At 29.4% G+C, this 14703-nt stretch overlaps 1 protein-coding gene across 1 annotated transcript in view; it reads left to right on the forward strand.

The window, feature by feature from the left end:
• loh (thrombospondin type 1 domain containing lonely heart) overlaps positions 1-14703 on the forward strand; it is a 276194-nt gene that overhangs the window by 170720 nt on the left and 90771 nt on the right. The window lies entirely within an intron of this gene.

Genomic DNA, 14703 nt, shown 5'->3' on the forward strand with positions numbered 1-14703 from the left:
TTCACCGGAGATAACTTTTCCCATACAAAAGTTCACCGGAGATGAATTTTCCAATAAAAAAGTTTACCGGAGATGACTTTTCCCATACAAATGTTCACAGGAGATGACTTTGCCAATACAAAAGTTCACCGGAGATGACTTTTCCCATACAAAAGTTCACCGGAGATGACTTTTCCTATACAAAAGTTCACCATTAATATGGTTTTTTTAAGGAATATTTTTTGAAAGATCATCACACTCATAAACGTGTCGTAAACGTAGATTTTTTAAGGAATATTTTTTGAAAGATCATCAGGGCCATTAATGTGGATTTTTTTAGAATATTTTTTGAAAGATCATCAGAGCCATTAATGTCGATTTTTTTTAGAATATTTTTTGAAAGATCAACAAAGGTCCATGTTTTCCATTTCTTTAAAATAATCTCTGGTGGATTTGGTAGATAGATCTTATAGCTCTACGATGATGCAGATTTACCGGCACTAACCTAAGCTTCTGTTGGATATGTTTTACTAGTGCTTTGAAGTCATTCAAATTTTGAACTCAAAAACAGAATTTACTACCTTATTCTCTCATCCTAAGTCTCATCCTAAGTCTTTTCCCAAATTGGACGTAAAGTAAAGGATCTGGTCTATAGTGGATTTGTAAGCTCTAAACCAGCATAGATGCAATTATTTCATTGACATAATTTCATAACTTATATTACATTAATTAGTCTTATGGGGACATATAATTTTTTAATCTTCTATATGCATTCCTTCCGCCAGATGGTGCAAGATAGCTAGCTGATGCATAAACCTTATCAGTATACTTTAGATGAGTAGTTGAGGTATCAGGGAACGTTTGGATGTATTATTTCGGACTGGATTGTCATTGTTTTATAATTCTTTAAATTACAAATATAACATGCCTTCGAACGCCATTTGGATTTTCGATAGATATTAAAATTCTCCAATAGATGGCATTTGTAATCTTCCGAATACATATTTATTACAAGTCCCAAGTATTTCGATATGGCAGCCTGGTAGCCAATTGACTGCTGCTTTCTTATGTGAATGTTGCATTTGGAAGGACCTTCTGGTAGATTTTTTTCATACTGAGTAATCAAGGGATTTTCTTAATTCAATTATTGGGATGGAAGAGTAATTTAATTTTAGTAGTGTTAAAAATGCAATCAGGAGATATACGCAATTGTCTAATGGTTTGCTGTGGTTAAGATCTTCGATAAATTTATTGTAGTCGATTTCTCCAGTAGATGGCATTTGTAATCAGGCACATGCAAATTTATCACGAGCCGAAAGTATTTCCGAGAAACATCTAGATGGACTTTTCTGGCTTTGGAATGAATCTAGTTGCCAAGAATATTCCTCAATACTGTTGGCATATTTCCAACAACAAAAAAAAAACTTATTATAAATTATGTACAAATCCAAATATTAAATCCAAACTAACTTGACTGTAGAGTGTTAGTTTGGATTTAATATTTGGCTTTGAGAGTAGAAAGGTTGACAGAGGTCTTTCTGAAAAACTTTTCAAATCTTAGCACGAGCTTGGGATGAGAGTCGTTCCCAAGTTTAATATACATTTTCCCTCTAACAGTTGGTAGTGTAATATCTTTAGAAATTTAGAATTGGTGAGATTTATTGGTATTTTCGGTGTAACTTCTACCTCCAGTAGATGGCGTATATGATTTGATTAACTTGTTTTGTTATTTCTTCGATCGATATGTTCTCTATCTATCTATTAAAGTTTTTGACGTCCCTAATCATTGAGATTATATTGGGCTGATAATTTCTTCGTCTCATTTAAAATTTACTGAAAAGTGGTGTGAGTCTTTGCTGTCATTTTGTATTGTCGTTTCTCCAGTAGGTGACGCCCTTCCTTTCAAATAAGTTGTCTTACCAAATCCAAGATTAATTAAGAGCTGGTAGAATCTCTAATCATTGATATTCTGTTGCGAATTAATGTTCTAGAAAAGAATTAAGAATCTAGTTTGGAACTTATTCCTCTATGGTAAAACATGCAAAATTATGACGAGCCGAAAGTATTTCCGAGAAACATCTAGATTGATATTTCTGGCTTTGGAGTGAATGTCATTATGATGAATTTAATCCAAACTTCTCCTGATTAATGTCAATACTCTTGTGATATTCTTCTAATCTAATCGACGGAGTTTTAATTCCGAATTCTCTTCCTTTATAGCTCCTAAGCCCAAAAGGAAGTTATTTATTAAAGTCCAGTGAATGTCTTAAAATTACTTTTTTGTGGTTAGGAACTTTGGTAATTTTAATATGTCTAATCTCTCCAGAAGATGGCGTTTGTAATCATTCACATTACACTGCTATTAGGCCTGCAAATTTAACGTAAGACCTATGTGATCAACGTTTATAAATTGATTTTCAATGTTGATTTTCTCTTGTTTCAATCCTCTTCCATACAAATCTATAATCTTTTGACAAATATCACAACTGAATTGAGTAATGGTGAGTGTCTTTGCTAATTTGACCAAGATTCTAAAACTAAGTTGTATTACTATCACCACCAATTCATTGGCTTGTATGTATGTATTCAAATATAGTTTAATTTTACAACTTCGTCTATGCCCTCTAGTTCATCATATATGCCGTCTACCTCAAAACTTTACAAATTTATGGAGCTAACTTATGTTTTTATTTATAAAGATAAGAAAAAACATAACTTAGAATTTATGTCTTAAAGAAAATTAGTTTTTCAAAATTCCATTTTTAACTGCAGTCAACTTTTTGTTTATCAAAAACTAACTTTGCTACGGATATATAAATACTTCAGCTAAGGTTAAATGCTGCAACATTCGTTAAATAGCTGTTGAAATTTCATCAACAACTGGAAGTTCCGCTTGAAAATTTAAACAAATAAAATGAAAACTAATGTAATATTATTATTGCTTACATTATTTCTGGCTGCTGCTGCACCACAAGAAGATGCACCAGGTGAGGAAATATGGGTTGAAGATGCTGCCGCGGTAGATTCGCCTCGTCCTGATTCTCCCATGGATTTGACAATGGATTCTCCCATGCCAACACCAATGGATTCTCCAATGGACTCATCCATGAGTGGTTCTTCGGATATTGATAAACCATTAGAAATTTGTTTGAATTTTATAATTTTCAAGAAATGTTTAATTATTGTTAATTCATAATAATTATTATGACAAAAAATAATTAATGATATAAGTGTATTAACGAAAGGCGGAACTCCTCTATTAACATACCACATATCATAAGTTGATTTTATTTAGAAATTAGTAATAAAAAGATCGAATTTAAATTATTAAACAATATATATATAAATGTTATTTGTTATAAAGTGAATATTATACATTTTCATGATAATGGGATCCTACGACCGTTGGATAGTGTCTGTGGTAATTTTAGTTCAGCCCCTTTAAACAGTAGGTAAAAACTCTTGTAAGTGACCACATATCTACTGCTCTGGTGGTGGTCTCTACTAATTCAAGTGAAGACACATTGTAAAGTAGATGTCGTTTGTGATCATGTTGTAATTTACGATGTTATTTCTTTGGGAGAAATTGTGGTATGAATGGAATTTCTGATCGCATTGATTCCAAATACGAAATAAATTCTCTTGTTGAAATCATCAAACCGCTAAATGAAGTAAAACATAAATGTCTCGTTAATACCATGAAGTTCTTCTTTAGAAGGAGGTGGTCTTAGATAATATTCGACGCAAAATATTTTGGCAACGTATACAAATTCCAGAAAAAGTCTACTATTTTTGAAATGTTGACTATTTTTCCATTATAAATTTTTCACAAAAAAAAAAAAAAAAAAAATACTAAAATAGAAGATTCTAACAGGTTCTGAAACAGTGCAAAAGTTTACTTTATATTATCACAATAATAACGAAAATGGCAATTGTCTATTTCACTGCAATGGATACTTCAATATACAACCATTAAAGCAAAAAAGTTAGAATAATGGAACGCTATCTAACGTTGGAAGAAAGAAAAATACCATTTGGTGGTTTGTCACGGTCGATTATAGCCTGTGCTACGAGAAGTGTAGCAGTGGTTAAGGTCTTTACTAAATATATTTTGGGCACTTTCAACAGTAGATGGCTTTACGAACCGATGATATGATATTGTAGCAGCCGCATATTTTAGCAGCAATATTATTTTATTATTTTACATTAATATTGTTTTGTTATTATGTATTTATATCATTTCGATTATTTTTGCATTGTGTGACTATTTTCGCCACTTACTGTAAAAATTATTTACTTTTCTCTTGTGACTATACATCACTCAGAATATTTCAATTTATTACTCAAAAGAGTTATAGTGTAATTTTTTCAATCAATACTCAAATTAATACTCAGTTTATTTTAATACTCTCACTCTGTTTGCAATTATTGATGTTTATGTTCTCATTACTGTGACTCTCATTACTTTTAGTCTCAACTCTATTATTTCGTACTCATTTTCTTACCTATATAAGGCAGAACAATGTTTTATTTTATGTCATTCCTCATCAACTATTGACGAATAAAGACCTATTTGAAAATAAAGCGGAATTGTTTTTTTCCTCACTACCTCGGCGAATAAATATTGGAAATAATCCAGCTTAGACGTTGATCGTCCGGTTGGGATTTTTTCAATAAATATAATTTATTGTATTATACGAAAGATTAATATCCAACTTTGACGTTAATCGTCTGGCCTGGGATCTAATCCGAAATATAATACAATTTATTATATACAATATTTGCTGAGAAGGGTTCAGAACAAGTCCCCTTCTACAATATCGCTTTTTAAACATGATATTTTTGAAAGGAGTTCAGATATCAGTAGTGCTTCTGATCGCATGTTCCTATAAAGATAGCTAATTCCCTAAGTGGAAATCTTTAATTACCAGATCGAACTAATTTTCAACGAATTGTGAATATATCCACTAGATGGAGTTTTTATTTTATATCTTTTTATTTTCATTTTTAGACAGGATTTCGGATGACTGAACAGTTTGTGTATCAATTAAATCCTCTGCAATCTCCTGTTATACGATTTGAAATTCCCATATAGAGTTATACCTGTTTAGGATTTTTGCAGCTAGGAAACTAGTCGCCACAAATATTCCTCAATACTGTTGGCATATTTCCAAACAACAACAACTTATTATAAATTATGTACAAATCCGAATATTAAATTCAAACTTACACGACTGTATAGTGTTAGTTTGGATTTAATATTTGGCTTTGAGAGGAGAAAGGCTGACAGAGGTCTTTCTGAAAAACTTTCTATATCCTATCACGAGCTTGGGATGAGAGTAGTTCCCAAATTTAATATACATTTTCCCTCTAAAAATTGGTAGTGTAGTATCTTCAGAAATTTAGCATTGGCGAAATTCATTGGTATTTTCGGTGAAACTTCTTCCTCCAGTAGAAGGCGTATCTGATTTGATTAACTTGTTTTGACATTTTTTCGATCGACATGTATAAGAGGGGATAACTATATCTGAAACTGAGATACATTAAAGTTGCTGGCCTCCCTAATCATTGCGAACATATTGGGTTTAGAATTGTTTCGTCTCATTAAAAATTGTCTGAAAAGTGGTGAGAGTCTTTACTGTTCCTTTGTTTTGTCGTTTCTCCAATAGGTGGCACTTTTTCTTTCAAATAACCTGACTTACAACATCCAAGATTACTCAACAGCTGGTAGCGTCTCTTATTTTTAAGATTCTATAGCGAACTGATCTTCTAGAAAGGAATTATGAGACTAGGTTGGCTAATTCCCAATTGGCTAATTTCATGTTGTGGTTAGGGTCTTGGCTAACATTTGTATAGCCATTTCCCCAGTGGATGGCGTTTTATGTATTTGAATTTGGTATTTTAAGAGGTGATATCTCCGAAAGTGATTTGCCTCCCCACATCCATGATTTGTCAACAAAAATCGGTTTATTAGTTTCTTACCTTAGATATGACAGAAAAAATGAAAGTGAAAAAATATTTTTTTTAAAAATCCACGATTTATTAACAAATATTTTTTTAAAAGCACGATTTATGAAAAAATATTTTTTTAAAATCCGTGATTTATGAAAGAACTTTTTTTAAGAAAACGTGATTTATGAGAAGAAATATTTTTTAACAAAATACACGATTTATGAAAAAATATTTTTTTAATACACGATTTATGAATTTTTTTTTAAATTCACGATTTATTATTTTTTTTATTATTATTTTTTTACGATTTATGAAAAGCATTTTTTTATAAAAATCCACGAGTTACGAAAAAATATATTTTTAAAATATCCACGATTTATGAAAAAATATTTTTTAAAAAATCCACGATTTAAGAAAAAATATTTTTTAAAAATTCCATGATTTAAGAAAAAATATTTTTTTTTAAAAGTCCACGATTTATGAAAAAACATTTTTTAAAAATCCACGATTTATGAAAAAAATATTTTTTTTTTAAATTCCACGATTATGAAAAAAATAATTTTTTAAAAAATCCACGATTTATGAAAAAATATTTTTTAAAAAATCCACGATTTAAGAAAAAATATTTTTTTTAAAAGTCCACGATTTATGAAAAAACATTTTTTAAAAATCCACGATTTATGAAAAAACATTTTTTAAAAATCCACGATTTATGAAAAAAATATTTTTTAAAAATCCACGATTTATGAAAAAAATATTTTTTTTTTAAATTCCACGATTATGAAAAAAATAATTTTTTAAAAAATCCACGATTTATGAAAAAAATATTTTTTAAAAAATCCACGATTTATGAAAAAATATTTATTAAAAAATCCACGATTTATGAAAAAATATTTATTAAAAAAATCCACGATGTATGAAAAAATATTTATTAAAAAAATCCACGATGTATGAAAAAATATTTATTAAAAAATCCACGATTTATGAAAAAATATTTATTAAAAAATCCACGATTTATGAAAAAATATTTTTTAAAAAATCCACGATTTATGAAAAAATATTTATTAAAAAAATCCACGATGTATGAAAAAATATTTATTAAAAAATCCACGATTTATGAAAAAATATTTATTTAAACATCCACGATTTATGAAAAAATATTTTTTAAAAAATCCACGATTTATGAAAAAATATTTATTAAAAAATCCACGATTTATGAAAAAATATTTATTAAAAAATCCACGATTTATGAAAAATATTTATTAAAAAATCCACGATTTATGAAAAAATATTTATTAAAAAATCCACGATTTATGAAAAAATATTTATTAAAAAATCCACGATTTATGAAAAAATATTTATTGAAAAATCCACGATTTATGAAAAAATATTTATTAAAAAATCAACGATTTATGAAAAAAATATTTATTAAAAAATCCACGATTTATGAAAAAATATTTTTTTAATAACTCCACGATTTATGAAAAAAAAAATTTTAAAATACACGGCGTATTATTTTATATTTTATAAAAAATCCACGATTTATGAAAAAATATTTGTTTTTTGAAAAATCCACGATTTATGAAAAAATATTTTTTTTTAAAAAATCCACGATTTAAAAAATTAATTTTTGGAAAATCCTCGTATTGATATATTATTGTTTAGAAAATCCCGGTATTGAAAATAAATTTGTTGTAAAAAGTCACATATTGAAAAAATATTTTTTTAATTATATTTTTTATTAGTTACAATCAATGGAAGTACTCCTTTCAGCATGCAGTTTAGCGTGGCTGTGGAAGGAATTTGAAATCACATACCGACATTAGAATTAAAGGCCACATAAACTCCATGTATCTAGGCTAAACTTCAAAACTAATTATGAGCGTAGTAAAAATATAAAGATTAAACAGAAAACATAACTTCAAATTTATGTTTTAAAGGAAAACGATTTTGAAAATTCCATTGTTATCTGCATTGAAGTAAAATATGATGGTTTTCATTAAAAAATGAACTTGGATATGGCGTATAAATACTCCAGCTTATACCAACTGCTACAACATTCTTCAAATAACTATTTAAAGTTCTAAACCACTTTGAAGTTCGGAATAAACTCAAAATGAAACTTAGTGTCTTGCTATTGTTGTTCGCATTAAGTCTGGCTGCAGCTGTGCCACAGGATGAGACACCATCTGAGGGTGAGGTTGAAAATAACGCCGATGATGCCTCTGCTTCTGACACTGCTATGGATATGTCCATGAATCCACAAATGGATATGTCTATGAACCCACAAATGGATATGTCTATGAATCCCCAAATGGAACCTATCGTGAAACCTCCAATGAACGAAAACATGGATGAACAACCCCAAGTGGATGGTTCTCCAGAAATTGAAAAGCCAACCGAAACTGTAACAAATGATCAATTGAAAGAAACTTTAGATGAAATATTGGCTTTGTTAAAAGATCATGCAATAAAAGGCACTGATATGGATGATGCTGAATTAAAGGAAATTCTAGACAAGCTAATGATGAATCCTGAACTTATGAAAAAAGTTGCCCAAGCTCTGTGGGACGCAGACGTAGAAGATTGGGATGATGATGAAGATAATGATATTTTTGGTTATATATTTGATTACTTTTTTGATTTTCGTAAACGGAAGTAAGCGGTTTGAATTGGAATTGTTCGGTTGAGGATTTGGATTTAAAGGATAAACGAGATCACGTTATGACATGTCATGAAGTAAAATTGAAATGTACAATAAATATAAGTTTTAATATGCTATAGATGTGTTTAAATCTGTTTGTGGAATCTACTTAAGGAAGAATGGGACAGGGTGTGGCATTTTCCCATGTTAAAGGCCACGCATAGTCCTAGGTAATATATGGAGGAAGATTTAAATCGGGTTACGCTCATTGATGTGGGAGATATCCCCGTTAGTGAACTAGTTCATTTTTTAGGGTCACTGGATTTAGAGGTCACGTAACATGGATTTTCTAAGGAATTTAGAGGCCACAAACTCGGATTTTTTAAGAATTTTTTCATGAATTTTAAGACCACCTAACGTGGATTTTTTAAAGAATTTTAGAGACCACCTAACGTGGATTTTTATAAAGAATTTTAGAGAGCACCTAACGTCGATTTTTTAAAGAATTTTAGAGACCACCTTACGTAGATTTTTTAAAGAATTTCAGAGACCATCTAACGTGAATTTTTTAAAGAATTTTAGAGACCACCTAACGTGGATTTTTTAAAGAATTTTAGAGACCACTTAACGTGGATTTTTTAAAGAATTTTAGAGACCACCTAAATGGATTTTTTAAACAATTTTAGAGACCAGCTAACGTGGATTTTTTAAAGATTTTTAGAGACCACTTAACGTGGATTTTTTTAAAGAATTTTAGAGACCACCTAACGTGGATTTTTTAAAGAATTTTAGAGACCACCTAACGTGGACTTTTTAAAGAATTTTAGAGACCACCTAACGTGTTTTTTTAAAGAATTTTAGAGACCTCCTAACGTGGATTTTTTAAAGAATTTTAGAGACCGCATAACGTGGATTTTTTTAAAGAATTTTAGAGACCACCTAACGTGGATTTTTTAAAGAATTTTAGAGACCACCTAACGTGGATTTTTTAAAGAATTTTAGAGACCACCTAACGTGGATTTTTTAAAGAATTTTAGAGACCACCTAACGTGGATTTTTTAAAGAATTTTAGAGACCACCTAACGTGGATTTTTTAAAGAATTTTAAAGACCACCTAACGTGGGTTTTTAAAGAATTTTAAAGACCACCTAACGTGGGTTTTTAAAAAATGTTAGAGACCAACTAACGTGGATTTTTTAAAGAATTTTAAAGATCACGTAACGTGGATTTTTTTAAGAATTTTAGAGACCACCTAACGTGGACTTTTTAAAGAATTTTAGAGGCCATCTAACGTTGATTTTTTAAAGAATTTTAGAGGTCACGTAACGTGAATTTTTTAAAGAATTTTAGAGGTCACGTAACGTGAATTTTTTAAAGAATTTTAGAGGTCGCGTAACGTGGCTTTTTAAAGAATTTTAGAGGTCACGTAACGTGAATTTTTTAAAGAATTTTAGAGGTCGCGTAACGTGGCTTTTTAAACAATATTTGAGTCTACCAAACGTGAAAAAATATTGATTAAAAAATCCACGATTTATGAAAAAATATTGATTAAAAAATCCACGATTTATGAAAAAATATTGATTAAAAAATCCACGATTTATGAAAAAATATTGATTAAAAAATCCACGATTTATGAAAAAATATTGATTAAAAAATCCACGATTTATGAAAAAATATTGATTAAAAAATCCACGATTTATAAAAAAATATTGATTAAAAAATCCACGATTTATGAAAAAATATTGATTAAAAAATCCACGATTTATGAAAAAATATTGATTAAAAAATCCACCATTTATGAAAAAATATTGATTAAAAAATCCACGATTTATGGAAAAATATTGATTAAAAAATCCACGATTTATGAAAAAATATTGATCAAAAAATCCACGATTTATGAAAAAATATTGATTAAAAAATCCACGATTTATGAAAAAATATTGATTAAAAAATCCACGATTTATGAAAAAATATTTATTTAAAACTCCACGCTATATGAAAAAATAGTTATTAAAAAATCCCCGATTTATGAAAAAATATTTATTAAAAAATCCACGATTTATGAAAAAATATTTTTTAAAAAATCCACGATATGAAAAAATAGTTATTCAAAAATCCACGATTTATGAAAAAATATTTTTTAAAAAATCCACGATATGAAAAAATAGTTATTCAAAAATCCACGATTTATGAAAAATAGTCACGTAACGTGGATTTTTTAAAAAATTTTTAAGGTCACGTAACGTGGATTTTTAAAAAAATTTTTAAGGTCACGCAACGTGGATTTTTTAAAGAATTTTGGAGACCACCTAACGTGGATTTTTTAAAGAATTTTAGAGACCACCTAACGTGGATTTTTTAAAGAACTTTAGAGACCACCTAACGTGGATTTTTTTAAAGAATTTTAGAGACCACCTAACGTGGATTTTTTTAAAGAATTTTAGAGACCACCTAACGTGGATTTTTTAAAGAATTTTAGAGACCACCTAACGTGGATTTTTTTTAAAAATTTTAGAGACCACCTAACGTGGATTTTTTAAAGAATTTTAGAGACCACCTAACGTGGATTTTTTTAAAGAATTTTAGAGACCACCTAACGTGGATTTTTTAAAGAATTTTAGAGACCACCTAACGTGGATTTTTTAAAGAATTTTAGAAACCACCTAACGTGGATTTTTTAAAGAATTTTAGAGACCACCTAACGTGTATTTTTTTAAAGAATTTTAGAGACCACCTAACGTTTTTTTAAGGAATTTTAGAGACCACCTAACGTGGATTTTTTAAAGAATTTTAGAGACCACCTAACGTGGATTTTTTAAAGAACTTTAGAGACCACCTAACGTGGATTTTTTAAAGAATTTTAGAGACCACCTAACGTGGATTTTTTAAAGAATTTTAGAGACCACCTAACGTGGATTTTTTAAAGAATTTTAGAGACCACCTAACGTGGATTTTTTAAAGAATTTTAGAGACCACCTAACGTGGATTTTTTAAAGAATTTTAGAGACAACCTAACGTGGATTTTTTAAAGAATTTTAGAGACCACCTAACGTGGATTTTTTTAAAGAATTTTAGAGACCACCTAACGTGGATTTTTTAAAGAATTTTAGAGACCACCTAACGTGGATTTTTTAAAGAATTTTAGAGACCACCTAACGTGGATTTTTTGAAGAATTTTAGAGACCACCTAACGTGGATTTTTTTAAAGAATTTTAGGGACCCCCAACCTGGATTTTTTAAAGAAATTTAGAGACCACCTAACGTGGATTTTTTAAAGAATTTTAGAGACCACCTAACGTGGATTTTTTAAAGAATTTTAGAGACCACCTAACGTGGATTTTTTTAAAGAATTTTAGAGACCACCTAACGTGGATTTTTTAAAGAATTTTAGAGACCACCTAACGTGGATTTTTTAAAGAATTTTAGAAACCACCTAACGTGGATTTTTTAAAGAATTTTAGAGACCACCTAACGTGTATTTTTTTAAAGAATTTTAGAGACCACCTAACGTTTTTTTAAGGAATTTTAGAGACCACCTAACGTGGATTTTTTAAAGAATTTTAGAGACCACCTAACGTGGATTTTTTAAAGAATTTTAGAGACCACCTAACGTGGATTTTTTTTAAGAACTTTAGAGACCACCTAACGTGGATTTTTTAAAGAATTTTAGAGACCACCTAACGTGGATTTTTTAAAGAATTTTAGAGACCACCTAACGTGGATTTTTTAAAGAATTTTAGAGACCACCTAACGTGGATTTTTTAAAGAATTTTAGAGACCACCTAACGTGGATTTTTTAAAGAATTTTAGAGACCACCTAACGTGGATTTTTTTAAAGAATTTTAGAGACCACCTAACGTGGATTTTTTAAAGAATTTTAGAGACCACCTAACGTGGATTTTTTAAAGAATTTTAGAGACCACCTAACGTGGATTTTTTGAAGAATTTTAGAGACCACCTAACGTGGATTTTTTTAAAGAATTTTAGGGACCCCCAACCTGGATTTTTTAAAGAAATTTAGAGACCACCTAACGTGGATTTTTTAAAGAATTTTAGAGACCACCTAACGTGGATTTTTTAAAGAATTTTAGAGACCACCTAACGTGGATTTTTTAAAGAATTTTAGAGACCACCTAACTTGGATTTTTTAAAGAATTTTAGAGACCACCTAACGTGGATTTTTTAAAGAATTTTAGAAACCACCTAACGTGGATTTTTTAAAGAATTTTAGGGACCCCCAACCTGGATTTTTTAAAGAATTTTAGAGACCACCTAACGTGGATTTTTTAAAGAATTTTAGAGACCACCTAATGTGGATTTTTTAAAGAATTTTATAGACCACCTAACGTGGATTTTTTAAAGAATTTTTTAGACCACCTAACGTGGATTTTTTAAAGAATTTTAGAGACCACCTAACGTGGATTTTTTAAAGAATTTTAAAGACCACCTAACTTTGACTTTTATAAAAATTTTATAGACCACCTAACGTGGATTTTTTAAAGAATTTTAGAGACCAGCTACAAGGATTTTTTAACGAATTTTAGAGACCACCCACCGTGGATTTTTTAAAGAATGTGATAGACCACGTGGATTTTTTAAAGAATTTTAGAGACCACCTAACGTGGATTTTTTAAAGAATTTTAAAGACCACCTAACTTTGACTTTTATAAAAATTTTATAGACCACCTAACGTGGATTTTTTAAAACATTTTAGAGACCACCTAACATGGATTTTTAAAGAATTTTAGAAACCACCTAACGTGGATTTTTTAAGTAACATTAGAGACCACCTAACGTGGATTTTTAAAGAATTTTAAAGACCACCTAACGTGGATTTTGTAAAGAATTTTAAAGACCACCTAACGTGGATTTTTTAAAGAATTTTAAAGACCACCTAACGTGGATTTTTTAAAGAATTTTAAAGACAGCCTAACGTGGATATTTTAAAGAATTTTATAGACTACTTAACGTGGATTTTTTAAAGAATTTTAGAGACCACCTAACGTGAGTTTTCTAAAGAATTTTAGAGGCCACCTGTCGTGGATTTTTAAAGAATTTTTGAGACCACATAACGTGGATTTTTTAAAGAATTTTTGAGACCACATAACGTGGATTTTTTAAAGAATTTTAGATACCACCTAGTGTGAATTTTTTAAAGAATTTTAAAGACCACCTAACGTGAATTTTTTAAAGAATTTTAGGGACCACCTAACGTGGATTTTTTAAAGAATTTTAAAGACCACTTAATGTGGATTTTTTAAAGAATTTTAGAGACCACCTAACGTGGATTTTTTAAAGAATTTTAGAGACCACCTAACGTGGATTTTTTAAAGAATTTTAGAGACCACCTAACGTGGATTTTTTAAAGAATTTTAGAGACCACCTAACGTGGATTTCTTAAAGAATTTTATAGACCACCTAACGTGGATTTTTTAAAGAACTTTAGAGACCACCTAACGTTGATTTTTTAAAGAATTTTAGACACCACCTAACGTGGATTTTTTTAAGAATTTTAGAGACCCCCAATCTGGATTTTTTAAAGAATTTTAGAGACCACCTAACGTGGATTTTTTAAAGAATTTTAGAGACCACCTAACGTGGATTTTTTAAAGAATTTTAGAGACCACCTAACGTGGATTGTTTAAAGAATTTTAGAGACCACCTAACGTGGATTTTTTAAAGAATTTTAGAAACCACCTAACGTGAATTTTTTAAAGAATTTTAGGGACCACCTAACGTGGATTTTTTAAAGAATTTTAAAGACCACATAACGTGGATTTTTTAAAGAATTTTAAAGACCACCTAACGTGGATTTTTTAAAGAATTTTAGAGACCACCTAACGTGGATTTTTTAAAGAATTTTAGAGACCACCTAACGTGTATTTTTTAAAGAATTTTAGGGACCACCTAAAGTGGATTTTTTAAAGAATTTTAAAGACCACCTAACGTGGATTTTTTAAAGAATTTTAAAGACCACCTAACGTGGATTTTTTAAAGAATTTTAAAGACCACCTAACGTGGATTTTTTAAAGAATTTTAAAGACCACCTAACGTGGATTTTTTAAAGAATTTTAAAGACCACCTAACGTGGATTTTTTAAAGAATTTTAAAGACCACCTAACGTGGAT

This window comes from Musca autumnalis, unplaced genomic scaffold, assembly GCF_047663935.1.
Source record: "Musca autumnalis isolate F117 unplaced genomic scaffold, ASM4766393v1 scaffold_2, whole genome shotgun sequence".
NCBI classification, from domain to species: domain Eukaryota; kingdom Metazoa; phylum Arthropoda; class Insecta; order Diptera; family Muscidae; genus Musca; species Musca autumnalis.